At 42.0% G+C, this 26,360-nt stretch overlaps 1 protein-coding gene across 1 annotated transcript in view; it reads right to left on the bottom strand.

The window, feature by feature from the left end:
* LOC124594296 overlaps positions 1 to 22,953 on the bottom strand; it is a 36,771-nt gene extending 13,818 nt beyond the window's left edge. Inside the window, exon 1 of the mRNA XM_047132658.1 lies at positions 22,855 to 22,953. The gene's annotated coding sequence lies outside the window, so the exon portion shown is untranslated. The remainder of the gene's footprint in view (positions 1 to 22,854) is intronic.
* Positions 22,954 to 26,360: the final 3,407 nt, after the last annotated feature.

Here is a 26,360-nt window from a genome sequence, read left to right as displayed (position 1 = left end):
GCAGACAGGAGCGCCTGTGATAGTGTACTCAACAACGAACCTGGGTGGACGAATGGCAAATGTCCTTTTTTTTCGGATGAATTCAGGTTCTGTTTACAGCGTCATGATGGCGCATCCGTGTTTGGCGACATCGCGGTGAACGCACGTTGGAAGCGTGTATTCGTCATCGCCATACTGGCGTATCACCCGGCGTGATGGTATGAAGTGCCATTGGTTACACGTCTATGTCACTTCTTGTTCGCACTGACGGCACTTTGAACAGTGGACGTTACATTTCAGATGTGTTACGACCCGTGGCTCTACCCTTCATTCGATCCCTGTGAAACTCTACATTTCAGCAGGATAATGCACGACCGCATGTTGCAGGTCCTGTACGGGCCTTTCTGGATACAGAAAATGTTCGACTGCTGCGCTGGCCAGCACATTCTTCAGATCTCTCTTCAATTGAAAACGTCTGGTCAATGGTGGCCGAGCAACTGGCTCGTCACAATACGCCAGTCACTACTCTTGATGAACTGTGGTAACGTGTTGAAGCTGCATGGGCAGCTGTACCTGTATACGCCATCCAAGCTCTGTTTGACTCAATGCCCAGGCGTATCAAGGCCCTTATTACGGACAGAGGTGGTTGTTCTGGGTACTGATTTCTCAGGATCTATGCTCCCAAATTGCGTGAAAATGTAATCACATGTCAGTTCTAGTATAATATATTTGTCCGTATAATATATTTGTCCAATGAATACCCGTTTATCATCTGCATTTCTTCTTGGTGTAGCAATTTTAATGGCCAGTAGTGCAACATTATGTAAAGTATTGAGATGTGTAAACAGGAAATAGGTATGCTCTGTAGTCTTTATTAATAACTTGTTTAATACTGTGTTATTTAAATGAGGGGTCATAAAATCATTGCAATAATGTTCTGTGTTTTCTGTGTCTTGCATTTTATCCTTATACATTAGCTAGCTTTCATTTTGATTTTTGGACATTGTTTGTCTGACTTGTTCAAATATGTTCATATGTGTGTGAAATCTTATGGGACTTAACTGCTAAGATCATCAGTCCCTAAGCTTACACATTACTTAACCTAAATTATCCTAAGGACAAACACACACACACCCATGCCCGAGGAAGGACTCGAACCTCCGTCGGGACCAGCCGCACAGTCCATGACTGCAGCACCCGAGACCGCTCGGCTAATCCTGCGCGGATGACTTGTGTTCAGTAATGTCTGTCATCAGGGAAAGTATTTAAGGGAGAGCAGAAGGATGAGAATTGTCTTTTGTCATCATTTGTCAGAGTCTTCGTGCTTTAGTCAGTCGTTATTGGTGAGTGCTTTAGTCAGTCGTTATTGGCGACTTTGAGAGTGGTGGTACCGCTGAATAGCCGTGTAAGTTACGTACTCTAGCTTTCTGAGGATCTTCGAATAATTTTGTGAACACGAGTTACTCGTACAGGATTAACTTTTTGTAGCTCTTGTAATAATTTTTTTGTGAGCACAGGGTAAGAACGTGAACTTTTCAGTGCACTTGGAATAATTTTGTGAGTGTGAGTTACAGACTTTAACTCTTCTCTGGACTTAAATTATTGAGACTGTATTTTTGATGGTTGATTTTGCCCAATTTCAAGAATAACTTTGTTTACAGGATCTGAAGCAGCTGTGAACCGTAATTATGAGTTGCAGTTGGTATTTATATTCATGTGTGATACGCTTGTTGAGTAGTTTCTGCAGTGGTTATTCAGAATAACAAATTTCATGTTGTGATTAACGGCGAAACACTGTACTTGTGCCATTGTAACATTTAATTCCGATAATAGGTCACACACAGGCGTTATCGGGGCCGGGTAATGCTTCACCTATGTTATCTAGTCACAGTAAATGAACAAAGTCAGTGTGAAAGTTCTTGAGTGGTGTGTAGTGTGAGTGTTTCGCGACTGTCTGCACATATCGCATTTCTGATTGGTCGGTTTACTCGGCGAATGACTGACAACATCAAATATAATTCCAATTAATAGGTGAGGTTGTTTATGGAGTTACTGAAATTACCATTGTGAAGCTGTTAGTCTGGATAATGTCGGCAGTCTAGTTGGAAATGTATATAAACATTTAAATTCTGTAACTTGGTTGCAACTTTAGTAACTATGTGACAGTAAATTATAATAGGTTGAAAATTCAGCCAACCAGTTACAAATAAATGTTTACTAGAATCTCTGACCTAGATTTTCACAATTTTAAAACTGTCTTCTTCAGACGGTGTAATGGACCCTGTTACATCAGATGCGGATAAAGTACACTGAATAAAGGCAAACAACTGTTGTCGTAATCGACATCCACGCAATAATACAAATAATCACAGGTCGTGGCTTGGGGTTGTAGCACTATAATATTGCAGGCGTCTAATATGACAAGAGCTGTTTGGCTTTATTCAGTGTACTTCATCAGTATCTGATGTAACAACCGTCAGAGGAAGACAGTTCAAATTTGTCAAAATATAGATCAAGGTTTGCAACAGGCTTTTGTTTGCAACTGGATGGCTTATTTTTCAATCTCTCCAAGTTTGACAACATTTAAATACTATACATTAGTAAATACTAAGAAATGTGCATTTGACACCAAGTCTTGCAGTGTTAATTACTGCTTTGTGTATATTTCCACCTTAGTTCTCATCCTTAGTGACCATTGGCCATTTTGTGGGGGAGGGACTGCTACCGATCTTAATTGTTTGCTACCACTCAGGCGTGCGAACGTTACTATACTTATACTCGTGTGTGTGTGTGTGTGTGTGTGTGTGTGTGTGTGTGTGCGCGCGTTAGTTTCGTACCCCTTTCATGTCTTTGATTGTTATTGCATTGTTGCACAGTAACGTGTAAGAATTTGAAACATGTTTCTCCTCTTTTATAGTTGTGGCAAGCTAATTAAGTCATTAGTCTGGCAGCCGAGAGGATGGCGATTCCAGTTCCAAAAGGGCGTTCAGTATTCGGTTTTCCGAGGTCGTTCTAAATTGCTTAAGGCAAATGATGAGATAGTTTCTTCGAGAAGAAGAAAGCCATTTTTCTAGCTGATGCTTGTCCTAACCAAGCTAGTGAAGTCGTTATCGATATGACGATAAACACTAATTTTCCTCCCTTCTTTTCTAAGCACAATCTATAACTTTTTAGAATCCGGTATAGGCTGGTGCTGTACTGAATAAATTTTAGTTTCAGTCTTATTTTGGGTTGGGTAATGAATGTGGGTTACTAACAGATTAGCAAAAGTATGATAAAAGCCATTTGATTTCGAGGCTCTGGAATTTTGAGGGAGGTGTTGTTAACGCCCTTACACGACCCTCCCACAAAAAGAGCATTGTTAATTGGTAATCATTGTAAACATCTGGTGATCGGCAGACGCTGTTTGTATTTACAGCCGGTTATTTCAATTTTCACCCAAAAGTCCAGGAGGGACTATACTCTGCACGATCTCACAAGTTGTATTAAATGACAGTGAGCTACATTTCAATAGTTAAATACTTCTCACAATTAATGCTTTATGTATTACAACTTTCGTGCTATGAAAGTATGCTATTTCAGTGTTAGGGAATGTTGCTGATAATAAGAGGGAGATGGGGCTACAGGTGCACTTTTGATACCTGATCGAAATGCAGATTAAATTAAATTGGTCGATTGTTAATCCCCTTGACCACACCTACCCCATCCCTGGATGACGTCATATGTTTCTCTCAGCCTGGATAAGAACCCCAGCCCCCCCTCCTCCATTCCCCTCCCCATGCTCCACCCAATGCCCCACCTACCATATAGCTGGGAATTTCGATTTTTTTGCGGGAGTTTCGAAATTTGGCGGGAATTTAGAATTTTGGTGGGAATTTCTTTGTACCAGTGCTGTGCAGACATTCAACCCGCCCCCGGGAATTGGCGGGAAATTAAAACTGGTAGTGCCCTTTCCAGGACTCAAACCCTGGGCCTCCTGGACAAAAGCCCAAGTACACCCCTTAACACAATTATACCACCAGAGGCTTAGAATAGGCTTAGAATAGGCGGGAACATAAAAATGGCCATGCCCTTTCTGGGACTCGAACCCTGGGTCTTCTGGATGGAGGGTCCAAGTGCTCCCTCAACATATGGAAACTCTCCAGATGCAGGAAACGAAGGTTAGGTAGTGTACTTTATTTTATTTTGGTTGAAAACTAACATAAAGATCGGTCCAAATTACGTAACTGATCACAAACATCGGACCTAATTACACAACTACATGCATAGCGCTACACAAGGACTGCCCAAAAACGGAATACAGCCCAAAAATTGACGATACCATACAACCGGTGGTATCCTGTTGGGAGAAATTTCGCAATACCACTGTAAACTAGTGAGATACACTCAACTCTACCATTCACCTATAAGCTGGTGGGAGGAAAAGCTGGGGTGTAAGGTCCTCTCTTTATTCTTTTTCGCACTAAATATATTCAATTGACGAGATGCTGATGTTGGACAAAGAGGAGATTAAAAAGTGTGTTACCAGTAAGCATACACCTGAGGATAGTATCTATCATTGTTTGACATCAGTTCGCTATAGGTGCCTGCTCAAAAATCATCCTGCAGCCAAAGTAAACGAAGCCAATACATGCTACCACAACCGATGGAAAAAATGCTTCACTGTTCAATTACACTTCGGAACTGCCGTGAAAAAACAAGAACCCATCATGAACAGGTCATAATGCAGCATAAGTATTGTGGAAAATCGTCGTCCCAAAAGACTGCAGTGAGGGTAGTAGCTAAAAGTGTATTCCCCTCAATAGGCGCTCACAAACTGCCAAAACTCGAGGCCCTCTTACCTTCCCTCATCCCACCCCTCCCTCCATCCAACCATACACCTACACAGGGAGGACACAGGCTTTTTCAAATGGCGAACTGCTATGGACGAGCACCTCGCGGTCACTGGCCACACCTGGCCTTCCACCACAAACTCGCAGACACTGGCTGCCTCAAGGCGATGGTCCTTCACCAACTCAAAGGCATGTATAGTTAACTAAATAACAGGAGATAAAAGAACAGCCATCCCAAGTTAAACTTGTTTGTCTAAAGTCTAGTGCATAGCTACCGTTAATGGTTAGGGAGCGCACCTGCTACAGGATCTCACACAGACTAGGCAGGTCCCTAATGCCTCCAATAGGTCTGTCGTTCTGCGATGGAAAACACTGTCATCACAGTAAAGAAAAATCGAGAATTTAACCTCCAGAAAAAAAACATCTATGTTAAGCAGTTTCTTTCAGCATGACAGAAAAATTACACGACCTGAGAGCATCTCTCACGTTCAAATGTGTCAATAAATAAACTGTCATGAACATTTGTAATAAAACGTTTCAGAAACGTAAAATAACATGAGAGAATACAAACTTTCATGTCATTGGCTCACATGTCGGAAGAGACACAATCATTTTACATTTGACAACAACAAGCTATAATTCAAGACAATGCAGCTGTTTTGTACACTACGATAGATCCCGTTTTACTTATGTGATGCTATATCATACAAGCATTTACGAAACAAATTGTGAGAGCCTGTCTTGTAACAGAACCTCCTGTGACATTTTAGTACGTGTCTGTCTCTTACATTGAAACCAATTCCACCTGCAGGCTTACATTTGACATTTTTGATGCGTAACTCACCTCCACCGACATATCTGGAAAGCTTCTATCATACAGTAACAGATTTTCACGTAGTAGTTTTGTAAGCAATTTGATCATCACATCCTGTTTCACGCAGCCTATTCACATGTTGGAAAGAACACAATCATTTCTACGTTCCACATACTTCATAACCTCTAATTGTAAGTCTACTTTACAATTAGAGGTTATGAAGTATGAAATAACAGCTATTTTTTAAAAACGCATTCCTGACGATAACAATAAAAACAGTCATGATTCCATGAGAATAGATACAGGCGATTCCCATTAGTTTTACGAGCAAAATCGGTGTAGTTTTGAGAGAACTATATGTATTCGAACTTTAACCAGTTATAGCACTCTTTGTGATAGAACCTTTTATAAGACATTACCGCATCTCTCTCTTCCAACGTATCGAAAAACAATTACTGTTTGCTTGTTGTCATTGAACATATTACATATACAGATATCCCACCATTGGAGCTGGAGGTCAGTGTTCGAAATCGTTTGTGCAGATCGGCACAAAGTTTTCTCATCTGTACTGGTGGAAGACCATATCCAACAGACTATCAATCACACGAGGAGGTTCCTGCATTGTTCCTTCGTAAGCAGTGTAATACATTGTCTTTTTGGTTGTAACACATCTAGTCAGTGTACACCGTCACACACTTTGTTTTTCTACCATGACCTCGAGGTCTGTATCAGCTGCTGCTAAATCAACATTAACACATTTCGATCCTTTGGCTCTCACAGAAAGCTGAAAATCACGTGGCGTAAACTATGTAGCTCCTACAACCCACATGTTGGTAGAAATAAAACGCAGAGGCGATGCTCCTTATCGACAAAAATGTGGAAGACAACGCAATATATGGAAACTGGGAGAGCTTTCGGTATTATAGAGCGGTATTGTGTAGAGCTATCCAAAGGTGATGACCTGTACAGTTAATCTCATCTCCCCCAGCCACAGCTTAGCCAATGTCTCAGTGTTCCATTTAAAAGAGCGTTGTTCCCTCATTTTGCAGTCACGTACGAGATTAATCTTACTGTGTTGAGCATCGTCAGAGGGTGCAGTTCTCAACATGTGCGAGGTTGTTGTTGTTGTCGTTGTGATACTCAGTCCTGAGACTGGTTTGATGCAGCTCTCCATGCTACTCTATCCTGTGCAAGCTTCTTCATCTCCCAGTACTTACTGCAACCTACATCCTACTGAATCTGCTTAGTGTATTCATCTCTCTACGATTTTTACCCTCCACACTGACCTCCAATGCTAAATTTGTGATCCCCTGATGCCTCAGAACGTGTCCTACGAACTGATCCCTTCTTCTAGTTAAGTTGTGCCATGAACTCCTCTTATCCCCAATTCTGTTTAATAGCTCCTCATTAGTTATGTGATCTACCCATCTAATCTTCAGCATTCCTCTGTAGCACCACATTTCGAAAGCTTCAATTCTCTTCTTGTCCAAACTATTTATCGTCCACGTTTCACTTCCATACTTTTCTACACTACATACAAATACTTTCAGAAATGACTTCCTGACACTTAAATCTATACTCGATGTTAACAAATTACTCTTCTTCAGAAACGCTTTCCTTGCCATTGCCAGCATACATTTTATATCCTCTCTACTTCGACCATCATCGGTAATTTTGCTCCCCAATTAGCAAAACTACTTTACTACTTTGTCTCATTTCCTAATCTAATTCCCTCAGCAACACCAGACTTAATTCGACTACATTCCATTATCCTTGTTTTGCTTTTGTTGATGTTCATCTTATATCCTCCTTTCAAGACACTGTCCATTCCGTTCAACTGCTCTTCCAAGTCCTTTGCTGTCACTGACAGAATTACAATGTCAGCGGCGAACCTCAAAGTTTTTATTTCTTCTCCATGCATTTTACTGCCTACTCCGAAATTTTCTTTTGTTTCCTCTACTGCTTGCTCAATATACAGATTGAATAACATCGGGGATAGGCTACAGCCCTGGCTCACTCCCTTCCCAACCACTGCTTCCGTTTCGTGCCCCTCGGCTCTTATAACTGCCATCTGGTTTCTATACAAATTGTAAATAGCTTTTCGCTCCCTGTATTTTACCCTGCCACCTTCAGAATTTGAAAAAGAATATTCCAGTCAACAATGTCAAAAGCTTTCTCTAAGTCTACAAATTCTAGAAACGTAGGTGTGCCTTTCCTTAATCTTTCTTCTAAGATAAGTCGTAAGGTCAGTATTGTCTCACGTGTTCCAACATTTCTACGGAATGCAAACTGATCTTCCCCGTGGTCGGCTTCTACCAGTTTTTCCATTCGTCTGTAAAGAATTCGCTTTAGTATTTTGCAGCTGTGACTTATTAAACTGATAGTTCGGTAATTTTCACATCTGTCAACACCTGCTTTCTTTGGGATTGGAATTATTATATTCTTCTTGAAGTCTGAGGATAATTCGCCTGTCTCATAAATCTTACTCACCAGATGGTAGAGTTTTGTCAGGACTGGCTCTATCAAGGCCGTGAGTAGTTCTAATGGAATGTTGTCTACTCCCGGGGCCTTGTTTCGACTTAGGTCTTTCAGTGCTCTGTCAAACTCTTCACGAAGTATCGTATCTCCCATTTCATCTTCACCTACATCCTCTTCCATTTCAATAATATTGTCCTCAAGTACATCGCCCTTGTATAGACCCTCTATATACTCCTTCCACCTTTCTGCTTTCCCTTCTCTGCTGGGTTTCCATCTGAGCTCTTGATATTCATACAACTGGCTCTCTTTCCTCCAAAGGTCTCTTTAATTTCCCTGTAGGCAGTATCTACCTCGCCCCTAGTGAGATAAGACTCTACATTTGTCCTCTAGCCATCCCTGCTTAGACATTTTGCACTAGCCCTCGTCATTTTACCTACTTGATCCTCTGCTGGCTTCACTACTTCGTCCCTCAGAGCTACCCATTCTTCTGCTGCTGTATTTCTTTCCCCCATTCCTGTCAATTGTTCCCTTATGCTCTCCCTGAAACTCTGTACTACCTCTGGTTTAGTCAGTTTATCCAGGTCCCATCTCCTTAAATTCCCACCTTTTTGCAGTTTCTTCAGTTTAAATCTACAGTTCATAACCAATAGATTGTGATCAGAGTCCACATCTGCCCCTGGAAATGTCTTACAATTTAAAACCTGGTTCCTAAATCTGTCTTACCATTATATAATCTATCTTACACCTTCCAGTATCTCCAGGCTTCTTTCATGTATGCAACCTTCTTCTATGATTCTTCAACCAAGTATTAGCTATGATTAAGTTATGCTCTGTGCAAAATTCTACCAGGCGGCTTCCTCTTTCATTTCTTAACCCCAGTCCGTATTCACCTACTATGTTTCCTTCTCTCCCTTTTCCTACTCTCGAATTCCCGTCACCCATGGCTATTAAATTTTCGTCTCCCTTCACTACCTGAATAATTTATTTTATCTCATCATACATTTCATCAATTTCTTCATCCACTGCAGAGCTAGTTGGCATATAAACTTGTACTACTGTAATAGGCATGGGCTTCGTGTCTATATTAGCCACAATAATGCGTTCACTAGGCTGTTTGTAGCAGCTTACCCGCACTCCTATTTTTTTATTCATTATTAAACCTACTCCTGCATTACCTCTATTTGATTTTGTATTTATAACCCTGTATTCACCTGACCAAAAGTCTTGTTCCTCCTGCCACTGAACTTCATTAATTCCCACTATATCTAACTTTAACTTATCTATTTCCGATTTTAAATTTTCTAACCCACTTGCCCGATTAAAGGGATCTGACATTCCACACTCCGATCCGTAGAATTCCAGTTTTCTTTCTCCTGGTAACGACGTCCTCTTGAGTAGTCCCCGCCCCGAGATCCGAATGGAGTACTGTTTTACTTCCGGAATATTTTACCCAAGAGGACGCCATCATCATTTAACCATACAGTAAAGCTGCATGCCCTCGGGAAAAATTGCGGCTGTAGTTTCCCCTTGCTTTCAGCCGTTCGCAGTACCAGGACAGCAAGGGCGTTTTGGTTAGTGTTACAAGGCCAGATCAGTCAATCATCCAGACTTGCCCCTGCAACTACTGAAAAGGCTGCTGCCCCTCTTCAGGAACCACATTTTTGTCTGGCCTCTCAACAGATAGCCCTCCGTTGTGGTTGCAGCTACGGTACGGCCTTCTGTATCGCTGAGGCACGCAAGCCTCCCCACCAACGGCAAGGTCCATGGTTCATGGGTCATGGGGAGGGGGGGGGGGGATGCGCGAGATAGTACAAACAAAAAGTGGTACTGTTCAGTCTGGAACCGCGCGACCGATATGGTCGCAGGTTCGAGTCGTGCCTCGGGCATGGATGTGTGTGATGTCCTTAGGTTAGTTAGGTTTAAGTAGTTCTAAGTTCTAGGGGACTGATGACCTCAGATGTTAAGTCCCATAGTGCTCAGAGCCGTTTGAACCATTTGCTAAATCACACCTACACTACTTCACAAGTACCATATACTAGATTGCGAATGCAGATAGATGACTGTGCAGTACATCCATTCGACCATATGCACTGAAGTATACAAGACAGCATCCTATACCATTGCAAAGATGTTATCTACATATTTCCAGCGTATCGATCATAGTGCAGAATTTACGATTACAACTGGCCATCTTTTCCTGCAACACTAATCTTACCCATAGCACCCATCCAAAAGCACAATACCTCCCCAGATGCATGCATTTCGAGGAGGATCACATCTCTTATCGGTGGATATTAGGCATGAGAGTGTTGCATTGGTATAATTGACAGTTAAGAACAAAGGTGTGGTATACACATGGTGGAGGTGCAGGTGTGTGGAGTTTGAAATATTTCACGTAAATCGACCGTGCAATCAATTCTGAAGCATTATTCCACTGCCTGGAGTCAATACCAGGGAGGTACCTAAAGGAGAGAAATGGTCGTAGAGGATAAACACCCACTTCAATAATTACACTTTTCTGCAACTAAAACTACTATAATGTTAAGGCCTTACGGTTTCTGAAGTATTAGTCGTGTGGAATGCAACACCCTTAATGCTCTGATGTAGGATATTTTTGTCCAACATCAGACACACAACCAAACCGCAAGTTTATTACCCCAATCGCCACGGTGACAAACTTTAAAATGATAAAACTACTTATTCTACACTATCCTGGTGTCCTAGGAAGGCATTGTCAGTGTGTATTCATTGCTCGAGATGCTTATAAACCAACTAGAACGAAGTTTAGCGTGCGTGTGGATCGTTAGGAAGAGGAGAATCCTTAGGGGTTTCTAAAAGGCAGATGTATAGGACACGCAAATATCCTCATATGAAATCAAACAACACATGGGAATCCCTGCAATATGACCGTAAACCTAAGGTAAAATATCAAAAAACATGAAAAAAGACATATAATCGATAAAAATCGACGAAAACCTGGTATAATTACGACAAATTTATGGAAAATACGTAAAATTGAGGGATATACGAGGAAATATGTAGAACTGAGAAAAAAAACTTTCAAAATTACTCAAAGTGACTAAGGATAAATAAAATTAGAGAAGAGGTACCACGAAATGAGGGGAATTATGGAGGGTTGGGGGTACCCGGTCACTCAGACCGAGAAAAGCTTAAAAATTATGCTCTGGTTGCATTCATTTGTAATCCTCTCCCTCCCCTTGTCAACTATATGGGTTTTCGTAACACACGCTCCAACAAAGGTGACATTTGTATTACACAGGGCCGCCAAGTTAAAGCAGGTAAAACATATGCCTCTCGATTCATAACTGTGTTCTCACAAATGCAGTCGAATATAGAGTATGTATTTCCTAATTACGGCTGGTTCTCACAAACAATGTCATTCCTTAAGAATAAAAAGGAAGAATCATTGCGTTTATCAGACTTAATCTATTCCCTAAAGTATTCTGAAGGAGAGTGGACCACTGACACATATATCACCTTCAATAGTGTGAAGGGGGAGGGGGGCGTACTCGAGAGGTGTGGTGCTAGGATGAGATTGCTGATTGCTATACTATCCTAAACACGATCAAAACTATCTAACATAAGACCAGGACTTCTTAGTGCAAGTTGAATGCTACCACACCTGTCGTGGCGCTATGCAAAAAGCAATAAGAGTGTTACATCTCCTTTGTCAACTGATCGTGGTCCTTCCTTCCTAGTAACAACTTGCTGCATCTTTGTGTGCATTTTCCTGCAGCAGTGTGTGTGTCGTACCTGAATGTATTTGTTTTTCTTTTTTAATAGATGCTTGATTATAGGAGATTTGTTGATGTTAAATACAAATGTTACAGCCCAATGCTCAAAATGCCATGGTGGTCAAGTTCGGTAGGAGGTCGCAGCTGTCCCTTTAGACAAAAACACGCGGTCCTCGATTTTCGGCAGTTTGTGAGCATCTGTTGAGGAGAATGCACTTTCAACTACCATTTTTTTGATCAGTTGTGGTAGCATGTATTGGCTTCGATTACCTGGGCTGCAGGGTGATTTCTGAGTAGGCGTTTGTAGCGAACTCTGACAAAGAACAATACATACTGTTCTCAGCTGTATGCTCACAGTAACACACTTTTTAAACTCCTCTATGTCCAACACCACTTTACACCTCTGCCCTTTTCCCCGCCAGCTTGTACGTGAAGGGTAGTTTGAGTGTTTCTCACTAGTTACGAGTGGTGGTGTGAAATTTTTCCCAGCAGGATGAAACCAGTTGTATGGTATCGTCAACTTTTGAATTTTATTGCGATTTTAGGCGGCCCTTTTGTAGCGCTACGCATACAGTTGTGTAATTAGGCCCAATGTTTGCGATTAATTATGTAATTAGAACCAATCTTTATGTCTGTTTCCCAACCAAAATAAACAAAGTACACTAACCTAACCTTCCTTCCCTGCATCTGGAGAGTTTCTAAATGTTGGGGGGAGCACTTGGACTATCCATTCAGAACACTCAGGGTTCAGGTCCCACAAAGTCCATAGTCATTTTTAATGTCCCACCTATTCTAAGCACCTCTGGTGGTATAATTGTGTTGGGGGTTGGGGGTACACTTGGTCTTTCTGTCTAGATGGACCAGGATTCCAGTCCCAGAAAGGACACCGTCAATTTTTATTTCCCGTCAATTTCCAGGTGTAGGGGCGGGGGGGGGTGGGGGGGGGGGTTGGGTGGGGTGCTGGCACAGCCATGGGACAAATAAATTCGAAATTGCATGTGCAATCTGAGAAAAACACATGACATCGTCCGGCGTTTGGGGTTGGTGTGGTCGGGGGTGAGGGTGGGCGTGATGAAGGGGGAATTAATTGATGAATTTAATTAATTTGCATATCAATTTGATATCAAAATTACACCGTACACCCATCTGCCTAATACTGACGGTTTATGTAAAATGTGTTGTTTATGATAGAAACTGGTAGAGTCAAATATAAAATAGCTATGCTTGGCTGCAGCCTTTACATGTTTTCACATTTTCTATGTTATAAATTAGACACTGGTGTGCCACAGCTACTGTAATGTAATTGATACTGTGTTGAGCCGTGGAGACAAAGATGCAGATTCGTAGCCAACAAGTTGCATTTTTTTAGGGTTGTAATAGATTCAGAAAATCTTTATTAATTTAATAGAAGTTGTTGTTGTTGTCTTCGATCTAAAGAAGTTTGATGCTGCTTTCCATGCAACTCTATTCTGTGCAAGCCTCTTCATCTCTGAGTAACTACTGACACCTACATCCCCTTAAATCTGCTTCCTGTACTCATTTCGTGGTCTCCCTTTCCGATTCTTATACCCCACGTTTCCATCCAGTACTATATTGGTGATCCCCTGATGCCTCAGAATGAGTCCTACCAACCAATGCCTTTTTTAATCAGGTTGAACCACAAATTTCTCTTCTCCTCAGTTCTATTCAGTACCTCCACATTTGTTACGTGATGTCCCCATCTAATATGCAGCATTCTTCTGTAGCACCATATTTCAAAAGATTCAATTCTCTTCTTGTCTAAACTGTTTATTGTCCATGTTTGAGTTCCATATCCGGCTACATTCCATACAAATACATTCAGAAAGGACTTAATGAAACTTAAATACATAGTCAACGTTAACAAATTTCTCTTCTTCACAAACGCTTTTCTTGCCATCACCAGTCTACATTTTATATCCTCCCTGCTTTGACCATTGTCAGTTATTTTCCTTTCCAAATGGCAAAACTCGTTTACTACTTGAAGTGTCTCATTATCCAATCTAATTCCATCAGCATTACCTGATTTCATTCGACGACATTCCATTATCCTCCTTTTGCTTTTGTTGATGTTCATCGTATATACCCTCCTTTTAAGATATTTTTCATCAAACCTCAAAGCTTATATTTATTCTCCATGGATTTTAATTCCTACTCCTAATTTTTCTTTTGTTTCCTTTGCTGCTTGCCTGACATACAGATATACTCCGTTCTCAACCACTGCTTCGCTTTCATGTCCCTCAACTCTTAAAACTGCCTTCTGGTTTCTGTACAAATTGAAAATAGCCATTCGTTGCCTGTATTTTATCTCTGTCACCATTAGAATTTGAAAGAAAGTATTAGAGTAAACATTGTCAAAAGCTTATCTAAGTCCAAAATTGCTACTAACGTAGCATTGCCTTTACTTAACCTATCTTCTATGAAAAGTTGTAGGGTCAGTATTGCTTCGCATGTTCCTACATTTCTTTGGAATCCAAAGTAATCTTCCCCGAGGTCAGCTTCTACCAGTTTTTCCATTCTTGTTAGTATTTTTCAGCCGTGACTTATTAAATTGATAGTTCGGTAATTTTCACATCCGTCAGCACATATTTTCTTTGAATTTGGGATTGTTAAAACTGGCGTTCTACGGATCGGAGCGTGGAATGTCAGATCCCTTAATCGGGCAGGTAGGTTAGAAAATTTAAAAAGGGAAATGGATAGGTTGAAGTTAGATATAGTGGGAATTAGTGAAGTTCGGTGGCAGGAGGAACAAGACTTCTGGTCAGGTGACTACAGGGTTATAAACACAAAATCAAATAGGGGTAATGCAGGAGTAGGTTTAATAATGAATAGGAAAATAGGAATGCGGGTAAGCTACTACAAACAGCATAGTGAACGCATTATTGTGGCCAAGATAGATACGAAGCCCACGCCTACTACAGTAGTACAAGTTTATATGCCAACTAGCTCTGCAGATGACGAAGAAATTGAAGAAATATATGATGAAATAAAAGAAATTATTCAGATTGTGAAGGGAGACGAAAATTTAATAGTCATGGGTGACTGGAATTCGAGTGTAGGAAAAGGGAGAGAAGGAAACATAGTAGGTGAATATGGATTGGGGGACAGAAATGAAAGAGGAAGCCGCCTGGTCGAATTTTGCACAGAGCACAACATAATCATAACTAACACTTGGTTTAAGAATCATGAAAGAAGGTTGTATACCTGGAAGAACCCTGGAGACACTAAAAGGTATCAGATAGATTATATAATGGTAAGACAGAGATTTAGGAACCAGGTTTTAAATTGTAAGACATTTCCAGGGGCAGATGTGGACTCTGACCGCAATCTATTGGTTATGACCTGTAGATTAAAACTGAAGAAACTGCAAAAAGGTGGGAATTTAAGGAGATGGGACCTGGATAAACTAAAAGAACCAGAGGTTGTACAGAGATTCAGGGAGAGCATAAGGGAGCAATTGACAGGAATGGGGGAAATAAATACAGTAGAAGAAGAATGGGTAGCTTTGAGGGATGAAGTAGTGAAGGCAGCAGAGGATCAAGTAGGTAAAAAGACGAGGGCTAGTAGAAATCCTTGGGTAACAGAAGAAATATTGAATTTAATTGATGAAAGGAGAAAATATAAAAATGCAGTAAGTGAAACAGGCAAAAAGGAATACAAACGTCTCAAAAATGAGATCGACAGGAAGTGCAAAATGGCTAAGCAGGGATGGCTAGAGGACAAATGTAAGAATGTAGAGGCCTATCTCACTAGGGGTAAGATAGATACCGCCTACAGGAAAATTAAAGAGACCTTTGGAGATAAGAGAACGACTTGTATGAATATCAAGAGCTCAGATGGAAACCCAGTTCTAAGCAAAGAAGGGAAAGCAGAAAGGTGGAAGGAGTATATAGAGGGTCTATACAAGGGCGATGTACTTGAGGACGATATTATGGAAATGGAAGAGGATGTAGATGAAGATGAAATGGGAGATATGATACTGCGTGAAGAGTTTGACAGAGCACTGAAAGACCTGAGTCGAAACAAGGCCCCCGGAGTAGACAATATTCCATTGGAACTACTGACGGCCGTGGGAGAGCCAGTCCTGACAAAACTCTACCATCTGGTGAGCAAAATGTATGAAACAGGCGAAATACCCTCAGACTTCAAGAAGAATATAATAATTCCAATCCCAAAGAAAGCAGGTGTTGACAGATGTGAAAATTACCGAACTATCAGCTTAATAAGTCACAGCTGCAAAATACTAACACGAACTCTTTACAGACGAATGGAAAAACTAGTAGAAGCCAACCTCGGGGAAGATCAGTTTGGATTCCGTAGAAACACTGGAACACGTGAGACAATACTGACCTTACGACTTATCTTAGAAGAAAGATTAAGGAAAGGCAAACCTACGTTTCTAGCATTTGTAGACTTAGAGAAAGCTTTTGACAATGTTGACTGGAATACTCTCTTTCAAATTCTAAAGGTGGCAGGGGTAAAATACAGGGAACGAAAGGCTATTTACAATTTGTACAGAAACCAGATGGCAGTTATAAGAGTCGAGGGACATGAAAGGGAAGGAGTGGTTAGGAAGGGAGTAAGACAGGGTTGTAGCCTCTCCCCGATGTTGTTCAATCTGTATATTGAGCAAGCAGTAAAGGAAACAAAAGAAAAATTCGGAGTAGGTATTAAAATTCATGGAGAAGAAATAAAAACTTTGAGGTTCGCCGATGACATTGTAATTCTGTCAGAGACAGCAAAGGACTTGGAAGAGCAGTTGAATGGAATGGACAGTGTCTTGAAAGGAGGATATAAGATGAACATCAACAAAAGCAAAACAAGGATAATGGAATGTAGTCTAATTAAGTCAGGTGATGCTGAAGGAATTAGATTAGGAAATGAGGCACTTAAAGTAGTAAAGGAGTTTTGCTATTTGGGGAGCAAAATAACTGACGATGGTCGAAGTAGAGAGGATATAAAATGTAGGCTGGCAATGGCAAGGAAAGCGTTTCTGAAGAAGAGAAATTTGTTAACATCCAGTATTGATTTAAGTGTCAGGAAGTCATTTCTGAAAGTATTTGTATGGAGTGTAGCCATGTATGGAAGTGAAACATAGACGATAAATAGTTTGGACGAGAAGAGAATAGAAGCTTTCGAAATGTGGTGCTACAGAAGAATGCTGAAGATTAGATGGGTAGATCACATAACTAATGAGGAAGTATTGAATAGGATTGGGGAGAAGAGAAGTTTGTGGCACAACTTGACCAGAAGAAGGGATCGGTTGGTAGGACATGTTCTGAGGCATCAAGGGATCACCAATTTAGTATTGGAGGGCAGCACGGAGGGTAAAAATCGTAGAGGGAGACCAAGAGATGAATACACTAAGCAGATTCAGAAGGATGTAGGTTGCAGTAGGTACTGGGAGATGAAAAAGCTTGCACAGGATAGAGTAGCATGGAGAGCTGCATCAAACCAGTCTCAGGACTGAAGACCACAACAACAACAACAACATATTCTTTTTGAAGTCTGAGGGTATTTCGCCTGTTTAATACATCTTGCACACTAGATGGAAGGGTTGTGTCATGTCTGGCTCTCCCAAGACTATCTTGTCTATTCCAATGGGTTGTTTTGAGTTAAGTCTTTCACTGCCTTGTCAAATTTTTTATGCAGATTCATATTTTCCTTCTCCTCTTCCATTACGTCCTCATCCATTTTCATAATATTGTCCTCTCGCTTGTATAGACCCTCCATATACTCCTTCCACCTTTCTACTCTCTCTTCTTTGCTTAGGACAGGTTTTCCATTTGAGATCTTGACATTTATACAAGTGATTCTCTTTTCTCTAAAGGTCTCTCTAATTTTCGTAGTCATTATCTACCTGACCCCTAGTGCTATATGCTTCTCCATCCTTACATCTGCCTTGTAGCCATTCCTGTTTAGCCATTTTGCACTTTCTGTTGATCTCATTTTTTAGACATTTGTATTCCCTTTCACCTGTTTCATTTATTGCACTTTCTTATTTTCTAATTTCATCGATTAAATTCAATATATCTTGTGTTACCCCAGGATTTCTACTAGTCCTCGTCTTTTTACCCACTTGATGCTCTGCTGCCTTCCCTATTTCATCTTTCAAAGCTACCCACTCTTCTTCTACTGTATTCCTTTCCTCTGCTCTAGTCAATATTTCCCTAATGCTCCCTGTGAAACTCACTACAACCTCTGGTTCTTTCGTTTATCCTGGTCCCATCTCCTCAAATTTCTGCCTTTTTGCTGTTTCTTCAGTTTTAACCTGCAGTTCCTAACCAATAAACTGTGGACAGAGTCCACATCCTCCCCTGAGAATGTCTTACAATTTAAAAACTGGTTCCTGAATCTCTGTCTAACCGTTATATAATCAACCTTCCGGTGTCTCCAGGTCTCTTCCACGTATGCAACCCTCTCTCTTATTTCTTAAACCAAGTGTTAGCTATGATTAAATTATGCTCTGAGCAAAGTTCTATTTGGCGGCTGCCTCTTTCGTTTCCCCCCCCCCCCCCTTCCCAGTCCATATTCACCTACTACTTTTTCTTCTCTCCCATGCCGGCCGGTGTGGCCGAGCGGTTCTAGGCGCGTCAGTCTGGAGCCGCGAGGCCGCTACGGTCGCTGGTTCGAATCCTGCCTCGGGCATGGATGTGTGTGATGTCCTTAGGTTAGTTAGGTTTAAGTAGTTCTAAGTTCTAGGGGACTTATGACCACAGCAGTTGAGTCCCATAGTGCTCAGAGCCATTTGAACTTCTCTCCCTTTTCCTACTATCGATCTCCAGTCTCCCATGACTATTAAATTTTCGGCTCCCTTCACTATTTCAACAATTTCTTGTATCTCACCATACAGTTCCTCAATCTCGTCCTCATCTGCGGATCTACTTTGCGTATAAACTTCAAGTACTGTTGTGGGTGTGGACTTCGTGCCTATCTTTGCTACAATAAAGCGCTCTCTGTGCTGTTCATAGTAGCGTTCCTATTTTTTTACTCATTTAAAAGCTACTCCTGCGTTTCTCCTGTTTGATTTTGTAATAACGCTGTATTCACCTAACCACACGTTCAATTTCTCCTGCCACTGAATTCCTATTCATTTTCCTTTTTAAATTTTCTAACTTACCTGCCCAATTAAGAGATCTGAGATTCCACACGGCTATTTGTATCACTGAGGCACGCAAGCCTCCCCACCAACGGCAAGGTCCATGGTTCGTGGGAGGTGGGAGGTGGGAGGTGGGAGGGAGAAGGGGGAGGAGCGGAGGATTTGATAGAATTAAATCCTAAATTCTCGACCTTATTAACTGTAACTAAGAGAGCTCTGCGTCCAAGACAGAGCCAGAACATGGACCAATGAATTACAAGACTGTCATCTACATCATAGTCTGATTCCCCCACAGTCCAATGCAGCTCACCAATTCATACTACAAGACGAACAGCAAATACATTTGTATCCCAATAAATTCAATCAAAGTGGAACAGTGCGCCTATAACGTTAAAAGTAAGAATTATTACATCATACAGCATATTACTGAGGCGAGGTGCTGCCCCCATGTTTGACAAAGTGAATTAGGTCAGGCTGAACCTTATGACTGCAGATCATTATCGAACAAAATTTTTGAACATGTGGAACATGTACAACGTGGAAAGTAGAAAAATAGGAGAGAGCAATAGGAGAGCGCTACGTGAGATTACTAGAAGCGCACGTTATAATATTTGCCACAAGTGGTTTGTAGTCGATCTTGTTCCTCATTGTTCATTGCAGCATATGTAATGTTCCTTCACCAGCACTTCGGTGTTCACGCCATCAACTACGCGAGAATCTTATTCGCGATTTTCTCCCTTCTTTTTTGACGAGCACCATAAGAGTAAGCGTAGCTACACTCCTGGAAATTGAAATAAGAACACCGTGAATTCATTGTCCCAGGAAGGGGAAACTTTATTGACACATTCCTGGGGTCAGATACATCACATGATCACACTGACAGAACCACAGGCACATAGACACAGGCAACAGAGCATGCACAATGTCGGCATTAGTACAGTGTATATCCACCTTTCGCAGCAATGCAGGCTGCTATTCTCCCATGGAGACGATCGTAGAGATGCTGGATGTAGTCCTGTGGAACGGCTTGCCATGCCATTTCCACCTGGCGCCTCGGTTGGACCAGCGTTCGTGCTGGACGTGCAGACCGCGTGAGACGACGCTTCATCCAGTCCCAAACATGCTCAATGGGGGACAGATCCGGAGATCTTGCTGGCCAGGGTAGTTGACTTACACCTTCTAGAGCACGTTGGGTGGCACGGGATACATGCGGACGTGCATTGTCCTGTTGGAACAGCAAGTTCCCTTGCCGGTCTAGGAATGGTAGAACGATGGGTTCGATGACGGTTTGGATGTACCGTGCACTATTCAGTGTCCCCTCGACGATCACCAGTGGTGTACGGCCAGTGTAGGAGATCGCTCCCCACACCATGATGCCGGGTGTTGGTCTTGTGTGCCTCGATCGTATGCAGTCCTGATTGTGGCGCTCACCTGCATGGCGCCAAACACGCATACGACCATCACTGGCACCAAGGCAGAAGCGACTCTCATCGCTGAAGACGACACGTCTCCATTCGTCCCTCCATTCACGCCTGTCGCGACACCACTGGAGGCGGGCTGCACGATGTTGGGGCGTGAACGGAAGACGGCCTAACGGTGTGCGGGACCGTAGCCCAGCTTCATGGAGACGGTTGCGAATGGTCCTCGCCGATACCCCAGGAGCAACAGTGTCCCTAATTTGCTGGGAAGTGGCGGCGCGGTCCCCTACGGCACTGCGTAGGATCCTACGATCTTGGCGTGCATCTGTGCGTCGCTGCGGTCCGGTCCCAGGTCGACGGGCACGTGCACCTTCCGCCGACCACTGGCGACAACATCGATGTACTGTGGAGACCTCACGCCCCACGTGTTGAGCAATTCGGCGGTACGTCCACCTGGCCTCCCGCATGCCCACTATACGCCCTCGCTCAAAGTCCGTCAACTGCACATACGGTTCACGTCCACGCTGTCGCGGCATGCTACCAGTGTTAAAGACTGCGATGGAGCTCCGTATGCCACGGCAAACTGGCTGACACTGACGGCGGCGGTGCACAAATGCTGCGCAGCTAGCGCCATTCGACGGCCAACACCGCGGTTCCTGGTGTGTCCGCTGTGCCGTGCGTGTGATCATTGCTTGTACAGCCCTCTCGCAGTGTCCGGAGCAAGTATGGTGGGTCTGACACACCGGTGTCAATGTGTTCTTTTTTCCATTTCCAGGAGTGTATTTGGCGCGGGTCCATTTTCTCAAACAAAGCAATTTGCGTCCAGATGCAGCCAACTACCACTCGAGAGCGCTGCAGTATCAAATTACAATGAGTAGCACGTTCTGTGATATGTAGCAAACCGTTTCACGGCCTGTAGTAACCACGATGGATGCCTTGTCTGACATGCTTCGTAATAACAAACACATCTCTTGTGAGGAAGGCTTTAGGCACAATTACGTTACATTGCACCTTATACCACTCAATCTACAATTTTGAGATAGCTGTATACCATTTCGTAGCGCACAACAGCAATTAGACGTAGTAATCACCACCAACAATGTACGCGTAACTTCGTTATGCACTATTTATTAGCACCAAAGGCAGCTATTGTTTTGACATTTTACATTTGTGTTATCTATGGTCTTGGACACTGAGAGGAAAAAACTCGTAGGATAGCGATATGCACATATACAGATGGGGTAGCATCATGTACAAAAGGTACGAAAGGGCAGTACATTGGCGGAGCTTTCGTTTGTACTCCGGTGATTCATATGAAAAAGTTTCCGACGTGATTATGGCCGAACGAGGGGTTAACAAACTATGAACGCAGAATAGCAGTTAGAGCTAGACGCATGGAACATTCCATTTCGGAAATTGTTAGGGAATACAGTTTTCTGATATCCACAGTGTCAAGAACGTTCTGATAATACAAAATTTCAGGCATTGTCTCTTACCACGGACAACTCAATGACCGACAGCCTTCACTCCACGATCGAGAGCAGCGGCGTTTGCGTAGAGCTGTCAGTGCTAACAGACAAGCAACACTGTGTGGAATAACAGCAGAAATCAATGTGGGACGAACGACGAACCTATCTGTTACGGCAGTGTGGGGAAATCTGGCGCTAATGGGCTATGACAGCAGTCGACGGACGGGAGTGCCTTTGCTAACAGCACCTTAGTGTAACCGCGCCTGTTGAATTATATCCATAGAAAATCACCGGTTGTATAGTTGCCAGGTGACGTTACAGCGAGTGTAATAGGGCTTCATTTACTAATCGAATGAGTGGGACGAGTATCATACAGACGGTTGCCTCTTTACACGCCGAACTGAGGCGGTGCTCCATGTTTTTATAAAAAAGATTTTATAATACATTCAAGTTTACACTTTCAAATTACTCAAATGAAACGCACCGTGTGTCTTCATTCAAATCTTAAAACGCTCAAATGTGTGCGAATTCCTAAGGGACCAAACTGCTGAGGTCATCGGTCCCTAGACTTACACACTACTTAAACTAACTTAAACTAATTTATACTAAGGACAACACACACACACCCATGCCCGATGGAGGACTCGAACCTCCGGTGAGAGGGGCCACGCAATCCGTGACATGGCATCTTAAACCGCGCGGCCACTCCGCGCGGCTTCAAATCATATATCCTCGTCACTTTAACTTGGTTGATGTAATGGAACACAAACAGTGACCTATTATGCCAACAATCTATATAGCTAACGGACATATTTAGACCTATACTACCTTCAGCTGATTCAACAAGTAGCACGTTAACTATCTAAAAAAAATGCGCACTTCAGCGCTAGACACTAACTAACTAACTTACGCTCTCTTTCGTATTCACCGTTTACATTATGTCATAAAATTCATCTGAAGCAGGTAGGAAAGGGTTAGTGCAAAATACTGACCTGCAGCTGTGAGTGTGTCGCTTCAGTAGACAAGAAACTGTGTGGACGGGCTTCGCGGGCGGCGCGCGGCGTTGCTAAGGAGTCTGCCCGTCTGCCAAGACCAAGTCAGGTTTTTGAGGCGCTATCCAGGGAAGACCTATTTTAGTAGCAACGTAACAGACGGTCTTATCTCTGTATTACGTATGTGACTTCAGGACCTTCTACCATCTGAATGCGAGGGTGTTATTGTCTGGCTCACTGACGTCACTGTGTTGACAAGAGATCCGCAAACACTCTTGTGAGTGTGATATGAACAGGCTGGAGTGCACGTACTCTAAAATAATGGATGTCACCCACGTTGCGGTAACAGATGATTTCGTCATCTCTCCATATAGAATAATGTAATGACTCTGAATCAGTGCTGGATTTATCTTCGTTTAAAACGACATTAACAAATTAAAGAATCAATAACAACTGTTCTTAATAGTGATGTGTAGGATGAGTTACAACAAGACGGAACTACAGTCACTTGGTGATAACTCTGGGTTCTTTAATTGCTCTGGAAGACGGCTCATCGAATTACAACAGATGAAATATTAGTTCACTTTATTACGTGCACGAACAACAAGATTTACTTAACACTGTACTATCCGTTGCCACAGGAGCGCTTGATAATTTACAAATGCCACTGACTATTTAAGAATCACTTGACGCACTAATTAACACACTGTTCTCTTGATATACAATGTTCAACATTTACCAGAGTAAATTTCCCTCTGAGACATGGATAACTCTTCAGTTGCACTTGATGATGTTGTCCGCTTTAGCTAAGGTCACGAACTGGGGCAGAGCGCCTCCGTGCTCGGCTCTGTATTGACCTCCATGCAGGGCGCCGCTATGCTGAGAGACAGGGTGTGTCTTCTTCAGCCTTAGCCTTTCCGATTCGTCGTTGAGGAATGAAGCAAGATATCGCTAATTTCTGTATTATCGACGTACTTTGCCCACTCTGATGCAGTGTGGTGCCATGAACTTTCGAGGACACCAAATAGTGCATCATGATTAATACCGAAAACTGACATAGATCAAAGCGTACGACAATAGAAGCCATAAAATTCCAGCGAACATGAGCGTGCAAACTAGCCATTTGGGAAATAATTGTCAATGTGTGGATACCAGTCGTAAGTGACTGAAACATGAAATATTATCTTAGTTAATAAATTTGTTTGAAATGAAGTTTTTCTTCTGTCTCTATAGACTTTTCTTTAACTTTTACTGACATTTGAAATTATCACTAACTGGTAATGTTGTAATACCATGAGATGACCTTGAGGTGCCTGTTTTCGTGAAAGCCCCTTGACTAGAACTGCAGTCAACACAAAACCATTCGTCATTCTTTTATGTTTTCTCCTTTTTTTAAACATAAGAATAGCAATATTAAATCGAAGGAAGACATTTCTTAGTTTCGACCTCTGTTTCTTCCATATTTCCATTCTTGAGATCAGATGTTGCAAAGTTTACTGCATAACTCCTAGTGCTGTTGAGGAACAAATGGCAACATCGTCAACAGGTCTTCCTGTTTTGCAACTGTTAAACTTTGCTGATTTTTCAGATGAAGTACCGCATGTCATACATCAGACACAGTCTTCCCTCTTTCAAATATATTGATATTTTCAATTCTTCTCTTTCGGAATAAGAATACTTAATAGCTATTTCAGTTGGATGATTATCAGACACTTTGATGATTTTTCATTCAGAGGTTTAACACGCCAGCATTGGCAATAATGTTTCACCAGTATCTTTAAAATCAAAGAAATGAGTTTTGTGCACTGGAATTACATGGAATACGTTCAAAGCCTTACCTGAATCAACAGTGATCTTGCGCAACAAAAGCGTTGCTTGTCTTTTTTATTTCTCTGGAACTGTAAAATATATATCGTGACTCAGTATGGTGTGCCCACTCACACAAACCATCCCAGACTAAGTGGAGGAAACCATAACACATATCACTTGTAACGACAGAGGGGAACATTACTTGGCACATAAATGACACGCTATATAGAAGTTTGAAATATTTTCTCCCGTGGTCAGATTAATTCCTACTCCGAATTTATCAGCTGTGTTGGTAACGAACACAACAAAAATACATCGCCCGACTCAGAGAGAACTTACGACTTCAAATTCTATATGACAACGTAATTTACTGTTGGAAATAAAGACACTATTACAGTAAATGGCAGTCTACATGCGTGCGTGACACTTTCATTGATACTGACCTACCAGCCAGTGCTGCGTCTTTGAAGGTCAGTGGCACTTATCCAACCTGTCAAACTCACCCGAACTTACTTCCAGTATAGTTATCAGTACACTGGCCTCCAACATGGGGATTCTGCCTAGTTAAGTTTTCAACCCAACGTAGGCAATTTCAATACCTCTATTAGTAAAGAGAATGTAATTATAATGAAAGCTATCTATATAGTGGAAACCCAGTGTTCTAAAATAAGTCGTTGCACATTCGTTACTATATCGATACCAGATCGTTGATGGTACTTGCGATAATTCATAGAATCTGCTCAAACGCGTGCCGATACCAGTGGTACAAAGCCAAACACGAAATTTTCACACCACGGCTAATCTATCTTGGTAGAATACAATTAATGCTCTTTGCCACGCAGGATAATTTAGAAAAGCCAGAAATAATGAAATATATGTTCTCCAAGAACACAGATATCCATTGAACTACAAGTAGCGACCGGAAAGTTATCAGCGACAACAATACTTGAATAGTCAACTGCTTGATAGCACGTCTCAGCCAACCCACTTTAATAATCGAGAGTGATGCACCACACATGTCTCGCTCATTAACTACTTGCGTCTAAGTCTCAGCAGTTTGTCACCAGCAAACGTATAGTTAAATCACATTCGTAAAGTTCAGTTCGTGTGTGATTTTACTTAGTCAACGCTATTTATTCAGTATGAGCATTAACAAAGCTTATTGCGCATGCAAGACGAAGCCACACTTGCCGAACATCCATCTGTTTCAATCACCGAGCCGCGTGTCTATACACAATAGCGTGTCGCCCTACCACTTACAATTCTTGCTGGCACTGACGTCTGACACTATAACTTACTTAATATTAACTCTGTTTGCGATTATATCATTCTCTACGATTGACTGACATGGAGACAAATTCTAAAAGTTACCTTAACTAATGCTGCAACTTCTCTACTAGCCACAATAATAATATTTAGGGTGGACAATTTCTCAATTTGGCTGGGTCCGCTTATGTACCCTTAGGCAGGATCCAAAGTGAAGAGCTATATGCCGCTGGAAACTATGTCTTAAGGTGTACTATGGCTCATTTTGCAGTATAGCTCCGCCTGTTCCTCCACTTTCCACATGATTCTGGCTTAGCCCATCATACTGACTCGGTAATAATGGGAATCGCTGGCTACACCTGCCCCTGAAGGCAATATCTTGCATCCTTGCGCTCCAGCCGCTACGAAGTAAATTCCGGCCGGCTAACTGA

Source organism: Schistocerca americana, chromosome 2 (genome assembly GCF_021461395.2).
Source record: "Schistocerca americana isolate TAMUIC-IGC-003095 chromosome 2, iqSchAmer2.1, whole genome shotgun sequence".
Classification (NCBI taxonomy): Eukaryota; Metazoa; Arthropoda; class Insecta; order Orthoptera; family Acrididae; genus Schistocerca; species Schistocerca americana.
The sequence above is the reverse complement of the archived record's forward strand: the minus strand, read 5'-3'. Positions and strand labels throughout refer to the sequence as shown.